We start from the raw sequence: 8,155 nt of genomic DNA, 5'->3' as shown, positions 1-8,155 counted from the left end.
TGGCTACATTCATGAATAAAACAAATGTGTATCTCGCTTGTACTCTCAGCATCATATGTTGGGTAAGGTTTGCATGCAAAACAAGGTTGACTTGATATTCGATAGCAGTACTAATTTAATTCCTTACTCAATCCGACCTGTTAACATAAGATTGCATCTAAATGGCAGCACGGGAATACAATTATTCAAATCTTTTATGAATATAGTGAGCAGAGTGCACTCCTTTATAAACGCATGAAACTGCCAGATGCTTCAGTTCAGATAAACTCAGTGGAAACTGCTGTGGTCAATCTGACTACACCAAATCATGATCTATTGGATGTTCTACTATTCGTTGGTCAAACGTATGCACTGGAAGGCAGAATTAGCGGTTAGAATAAGCTCTGAACCATTCAATCCTGATTGTGTGTTTTGTGTAGCGCCTCCAATTGGGCATTGTATTCGAGTGCCCAACGGACATTACATTTATGCATTTGGCGGACGCTTTTGTCCGGGCACCTTGAGTTGCATTCAGGGTGCACATTTGGCGTTTTCGGGTCTTGCTTTTCCTGGGAATCGGGCCCGCGGCTCGGCGTTGCTGGTGCCATGCTCTACTGTTTGAGCTACAGAAAAGACATGCCTGTGATCAGTTACACTCACACTGAATTCTATCGTGACTAAAACAATATACAGGGGAGTAAATATAGCATTGACTGTTGCACAGTCTGCATATGCGTATTGATTTCTGGCTGCGCCGCAAACAGCGAGTTCTCTCGCAGTAAGTTTTTCTCTTCACTAAAGCTGGCACACACGGTGCGCTTATAGACATTGTGATTTGTTGCTTTTCAGACTGCGATCCTGATGCCACCCTGGGGGATCTCAGTGCATTTACAGCAGGCTGTATGTTAATCAGACGCACGAAGACGTGTCTGGAGTTTTACATCAACTAATTCACTAAATTATCATGGCGTTGGGGAACATGTCAAACTAATTATTAAAGACATCAGATTTTATTCTAGGAATTTTTAGGATTGCGATATTGTCTCATACTGCCAAACGTGGCTAAAATCACACAGTATTATCCTGGCTTAGGTATCAAATGAAGATTTCGCTTCGATCTCTTCCATAGGTTCGGTAGCGGTGTCGGTTCCTATATAGCTAGTTATGGTTTTATTAGCTAGTAAAGCTTAAACATATAAAACATAATTTTTCCTTTTGCAAGGGCATCGTCCGGTGTTCTCAATCACATGCGCATGTTATGTATTTGTCATGCTGTTCTGGTTTATTTTCTTTTGGGGGTTCTCTCAGCAGGTTGACGGTTAGATGGTGTTCTATCAAGATGTGAGCGGGAGCTACGCCCAGGGGTTTAGAATCCTCCTAACTGCAGATGGAAAGATGTGTGATCTCTAACTCGCCTGTGCATGGGCCATTCTTTCAGATTGGTGTTGCTACGAACATAGCTCAACGCGCAGAGTTGGCATCCTCTACTAAGGTCTCTCCTATCAAGAAGCATTTGAATGCAGGATTCCATGATGGTCAAGATGGTTTCTTCAGCAATGCTTAAACCATCAGGCATGTTCATTAAACTCTCCCATAATTCCAAAGGTAAAACTAGGATTACCTACTTGTCTTAACAAACATCAGGTACGTTCAAAGCTTTTAAGGTTGATCTTCCACTTACACCGATATTCCGATAGAAGCCATGTTTTATAAGCCTTTCGGCTTCATGTGTCCAGGGAAATTCACTTTAGAAACTAATCAGTTTGATTCTACTCTCGGTCTTTCCTGTTCTGATCGTCACTTCTCACCCAATTTCTTTACTCTTTTACTTAAGCATTCTAGAATGACTTTAAAGGTTCTGGTATCACATGAACAATTTCTAAGATGAAGAATAATTACTGTCCCTTCACTTCTAAGGTTAAATATCTTCACGTTCATCCTAAGACTTCTGACCACTCCCCCCTATTTTTATCTAATGGAGCACCTCTCTCTAAGGCCTGGTTCAGACCCACTTTTATACTGACTTAAAAGCTGCAGTTTACCTCCTTCTCTTCATATCAGACTTTCTACAGCTACGACAGCGGAAATTCTAGGCCAGCATTTAAGCTACCGTGAAGATGATGTTCTTCTGCATTCAAGTCTTATATAAGACAGATTCTAAAATCATCCTTGAAGCTCAGCAAGCTCTCCAGTAATGGTTCTGGTAAATCCTTATGCAACTACTGGTGGTGGTGTTCCGGCCAATTCGGCTCGGTACGTTATGATAGCATGGTCTTTCTACTATATCAAAGATGGCGTGTGGCCCTGCGGCCTTGTCTCTGTGGTCTATCAGACTGCGGCCTTGTCTCTGTGGTCTATCAGGCCGTGTGGCCCGGCGGCCTTGTCTCTGTGGCCCTGCGGCCTTGTCTCTGTGGTCTAACAGACCGCGCGGCCCTGCGGCCTTGTTTCTGTGGTCTAGCAGACCGCGCGGCCCGGCGGCCTTGTCTCTGTGGTCTATCAGGCCGTGTGGCCCGGCGGCCTTGTCTCTGTGGCCCTGCGGCCTTGTCCTTGTGGCCCTGCGGCCTTGTCTCTGTGGTCTACCAGACCGTGTGGCCCAGCGGCCTTGTCTCTGTGGTCTATCAGGCCGTGTGGCCCGGCGGCCTTGTCTCTGTGGTCTAGCAGGCCGTGTGGCCCGGCGGCCTTGTCTCTGTGGCCCGGCGGCCTTGTCTCTGTGGCCCTGCGGCCTTGTCCTTGTGGCCCTGCGGCCTTGTCTCTGTGGTCTAACAGACCGCGCGGCCCTGCGGCCTTGTCTCTGTGGTCTAGCAGACCGCGCGGCCCTGCGGCCTTGTCTCTGTGGTCTACCAGACCGTGTGGCCCGGCGGCCTTGTCTCTGTGGTCTATCAGGCCGTGTGGCCCGGCGGCCTTGTCTCTGTGGCCCAGCGGCCTTGTCTCTGTGGCCCAGCGGCCTTGTCTCTGTGGCCCTGCGGCTTTGTCCTTGTGGCCCGGCGGCCTTGTCTCTGTGGTCTAACAGGCCGTGTGGCCCGGCGGCCTTGTCTCTGTGGCCCTGCGGCCTTGTCTCTGTGGCCCTGCGGCCTTGTCTCTGTGGTTCAGCAGTCCGTGCGGCCCTGCGGCCTTGTCTCTGTGGTCCAGCAGACCGTGCGGCCCTGCGGCCTTGTCTCTGTGTCTAGCAGTCCGTGCGGCCTGCGGCCTTGTCTCTGTGGTCTAGCAGTCCGTGCGGCCCTACGGCCTTGTCTCTGTGGTCTAGCAGTCCGTGCGGCCCTGCGGCCTTGTCTCTGTGGTCTAGCAGACCGTGCGGCCCTGCGGCCTTGTCTCTGTGGCCCTGCGGCCTTGTCTCTGTGGTCTAACAGACCGTGTGGCCCGGCGGCCTCGTCTCTGTGGTCTAATAGGCCGTGTGGCCCTGCGGCCTCGTCTCTGTGGCCCTGCGGCCTCGTCTTTGTGGCCCTGCGGCCTTGTCTTCGTGGCCCTGCGGCCTTGTCTCTGTGGTTATACATGTTTTATATATAAATATATATTATATAAAACAAAAATGGCCAAATGTACATTTATGCAGCAGCAGATATGAATTGCTCACGTGTAGTACTCATCTACAACTATAAATTCAAGTTCTGTTTAATCATGAAGCGGCCTTTAGCCATCAGCAGTTGGCGTTCCATGTTCACGCTTAACATGTTAACTCTTATTCTTCTTCTTTGTAGGAATCCCAGGATACAAGACCGGTGGGTCTATTTTTATTTTTCACCATTTTTTGGGGGTAGGATAGGCTCCGTCCAGGTGGAAGTATTCTTCCACTTATTCTTGGGGGTCGGCTGCGCCTCTGCCTTCGTCTTCAGGCAGGATATGCAGAGTCCGGACCCTCAGATTGCGAGCTACGGACGGGGCCTATGCCAATATACTTTATTGCTTGCTGGGTTGTTAATAAATGGATAATTGTCACAGTATTTATTCTCCCGAGTCTTTCTGGCAGAAATGGAAGCTTTAGCGTAAGTTCTGCCAGGAAGACTTAATTGTCATGTCACTTTAATTTTATCTATCCAATCACATGCTAAATACCTGGGTATAAAAGATCGGTACTTACTCATGTCTGAGTTCGCAGATGCTGACGCTCCCATTCACCGCCATCCTCCCCACCACCTCCAAGTCAAATCCTTCCCTACATCCACCCCACCACCACCAGGATGGTCCCTTCCATACCTCACGTGGGGGTCGGCTGCGCCTCTGCCTTCGTCTTCAGGCAGGATATGCAGAGTCCGGACCCTCAGATTGCGAGCTACGGACGGGGCCTATGCCAATATACTTTATTGCTTGCTGGGTTGTTAATAAATGGATAATTGTCACAGTATTTATTCTCCCGAGTCTTTCTGGCAGAACTAGGGTTCAACAAATGTTGTAAAAACGCCAATCTGGGGTGAGATATAGCCTCCATAAATATACCCATATATCTTACTATAAATCCAACTGACCCTATATCTGATTGACACTCGTGACCTGTCAATCAGGGTGACAACCCTCATAAATACATCCATTGACAGACCCCTGACCTGTCAGTTTGAGTGACACGTGGACATAATTATGGTCATAAATAAAGCCATAAATCAACATTTCTGACACTGTGTGTAGGATATTCTACTCACGTACCTATGGCGACTGGTCGGGAGTGCTGGTAACCGATCGTCTTCCCAACGTGTTGTTTTCATGTTAAGACACAATGTAACATGTTTGTTTTTTTCACCTTAATTTAACATTCTTATACTTCGATTGTATCCTCTATCTAGTCACCATTTGATTACAGCAATTGCTAATTAACAAAACGGGCAAGCTTTGACAGCTAATTCGGAAAAGCACGAGATATCCCACATAATTTTTCTCCATAGGCCATTAAAACGAAAGGTTCAGGAATAGATATAATTTCGGAATGTGTCTATTTAATATAAATACGCTGTACCATATTCAAATGCAGCGAAAACTGCAATCAGTATTGATATTTCTCTTTAGTTCTTGACATAGGCGGAGCGAATGATTTTGTCTGAGCTATGAACAATTAAAAAAAATTATATAATTCATATTTTCTCATTTTATTTGTCTTATCTTATCCTTTAAGTGTAGAATGAGTAAAGCTGGTTGTTTTTAGGATGACAAAAAACGTTAATTTAAAATTTTTAGGCTGATTAATTGTAAGTAGATATGCAAGTCTCAGACAACTGTTTTATGATACACTGTAAAACCTAACAGTTGTATATATTACCGAATGTTGATGTGGACACTACGACTGAAACAGAACTCAAACCGAATGAGTTCTAGAACATTTCTAGTTCTCAGCATGATAATAATAAATGTATTGTTAAGTGATTAAATAAGTGATAATTGTGTGTTGGTGGTAACACCTGATGATGGTAATGAGCATAATCACTGAAGGAAAGAGAAACACAAGAGCTACAACTGACTTCAGCCACAGCTTTAGATGAAATCAACTGAAGGATAAAAGAAGACATTAAATCTCTGAAGATCTCAGCAGAGGAGGATTAAACAACTCCACAAACAGCATTACCAGCTTCACACATTACTAACCAGACTGACTTTATTTCTGTCATTTCTGTTATATTGAAAATAATATTTTTGTGTTTGCTTTTGTTGGGATCTTGACCCTTGACAAAACATGTCTTGTTCTGGCTGCTTTAACTGTGTTTACAAAACACATTTGTTATGGTAAGAAAAACCGAGAGAAAATGTGATCAGCTGGTGATATTATTGTCATGCAGTGACTGAATCCCTGATCTCATTCAGAGTCTAATGCGCTGCATGGTTACAGAGGTTTTGGTTATTATTTTTGTATTATTCATAACAGAAACTATGTGATTGTACAGCACAAGATCCAGGATGGTTGTGGTAACCGAACAATATGCAGGATTTAAATGAATAAAATTAATGCTCAAAAGGTTTAATCTACGACAGTACTCGGACACACACAGACATCAATAATCAGAGTATGAATCTCAACAATTGGTGACAATCAAAAAAATATTCAGATAAACAGATCAACTTTGAACATAAAACAAGCTACAAAAACATCACAACAAACACAGCAAAAGTAAAAGCAAATAGTAAGAATCAAAGAAAATTTGTCACAATTCAGATGCATAATTTATTCATGCCACAATGCATGCTGGGACCCATGAGGGAGTTTTGATCGGTGGTACCCAGCATGCACTGCAGCATGAAGCTTTTCATTGATTGTCACCATTGTTGAGATTCATACTCAGATTCTTGATGTCTGTATGTGTCTAAGTAATGCCATAGATTAAAACCTTTTGAGGACTATATGATTTTTAACATTTTGCATATTATTCAATTACCACAACAATGCTTGATCTCGTGCTGCTGAATCACGTAGCCACCATTATGAATAATACAAATATTAAGAACACAATACCGCTATAACCAGAGCATAAGACTCTGAGTGAGATCAGTGACTTCAGCCACGACATGATTATTATACCATCACTGTATAACCAACATCAACTAATCACATTTTCTCTAGGCATTCCTTACCATAACAAATGTGCTTTCTAAACACACAGTTAAAGCAGCCAGAGAAAAAAATAATGTTAAAGATTTAAGGGTCAAGAGCGCAACTAAAGCAAGCACTCATCTCCATCATGGTGACTTCAATTAAACTATTATTTTCATTAAAACAGAAATGACAGAAATAAAGTAAGTCTGGTTAGTAATGTGTGAAGCTGGTAGTGCTGTTTGTGGAGTTGTTCAATCCTCCTCTATTGAGCTCTTCAGAGATTTAATGTCTTATTTTATCTTCTGTTATTTCATCTAAAGCTGTGGCTTAAGTCAGTTGTAGTTCTTGTGTTTCTCTTTCCTTCTGTGATTCTGCTCATTATCATCAGGTGTTCATCACTAATGCTCAATCATCACTTAATTAATCACTTAATTTCTTGATTGCAATGAGTGTCTTATTTTAGTGAACTCAATTGAAATAAGTTCAAAGTCCTCAAAACTATTGTTTTCTAAAATTAAAAGAATTAAGGTAATCAGTGTCCTCAAGTTTAATGAGTTAGCTTAACTTACTAGATTTGACTTTGTGTGTGCTATTGTGAGCTAGCAGTAACTGCAAGCACTCTGAGTTCATTTAAAGTTTGTAATTTCAGCTGTTTTACTCAATATAGGGAGGTTCAGCTATATAAAGTATTTGAATGCAGTGTAAAGTGTAATTGTATATTAAGAAATATCCTTTTTTAGTGGACTTGATTAAAATAAGTGCAGAGTACTCATAACTATTGTTTTTTATAAACCTAAATGGTTTGAGGTAATCGGTTTCTTCAAATGAAATGAGTTACCTGAACTTGTTGGGTTTTACAGTGTAGAAATGTTCAGCTACCGACAGTAATGCAAACTACTCAACTTTTTGTGAAATTTCGCCGTTTTGAATTGTAAAAATGCGATCTTGATTCATGTAATTCATAAATGAATGTGACGACGAGGCAAAAAATCATTTGCATTTTCTACATAGGCAGGCCTATTAGACATACGAATAAGAGTGAACTCTTTTAAAATAAAATATTTGCAAATAGTTTAAATTGATTACTTCAAAAACTACAATTAGACCTAGAACTTTACCATTCATTTTTATTTATTTATTCCCTTAAATTCCTTTAATCCTTTAATTATCAAATTTATTTATTATTATTATTATTATTATTATTATTATTATTATTATTATTATTATTATCAGGGTGCGATTTGTGGAGAAAAAAACTGAATGGGGATGCTTTTTAAAAGTTTTTTTTTCCTTTAAAAATAAATCACAGTGGATATTTTTTGGCAGCTATAAAACAAATAAATATTACAATAAATAAAGTTACAATAAATATTCTGATTTAACTTTCAGCTTTGAAATATTAAATAGATTAGCTTCGATATTTGACCACTATTTACAATGACACTAATAATTCTTAATTTCTGATTGGAATGTAAAATCAATCTGTAGTTATTAATATTTTGAATAGGCCTACAATAACGAGACACAAACCTGTACATATTCAATCGCGTTTGCTCACATTTATTTTTGATCACAGTGCTTCAGTACACAAGGCTACAAACTTTTAGTCCACATTTGGAGAAATATTTATTCACACGTTTACCTCATATTTCTTTAGATATAATAGAA

Source organism: Gobio gobio (genome assembly GCF_949357685.1).
Source record: "Gobio gobio genome assembly, chromosome: 11".
NCBI lineage: Eukaryota > Metazoa > Chordata > Actinopteri > Cypriniformes > Gobionidae > Gobio > Gobio gobio.
Note: the sequence above shows the minus strand (reverse complement) of the source record.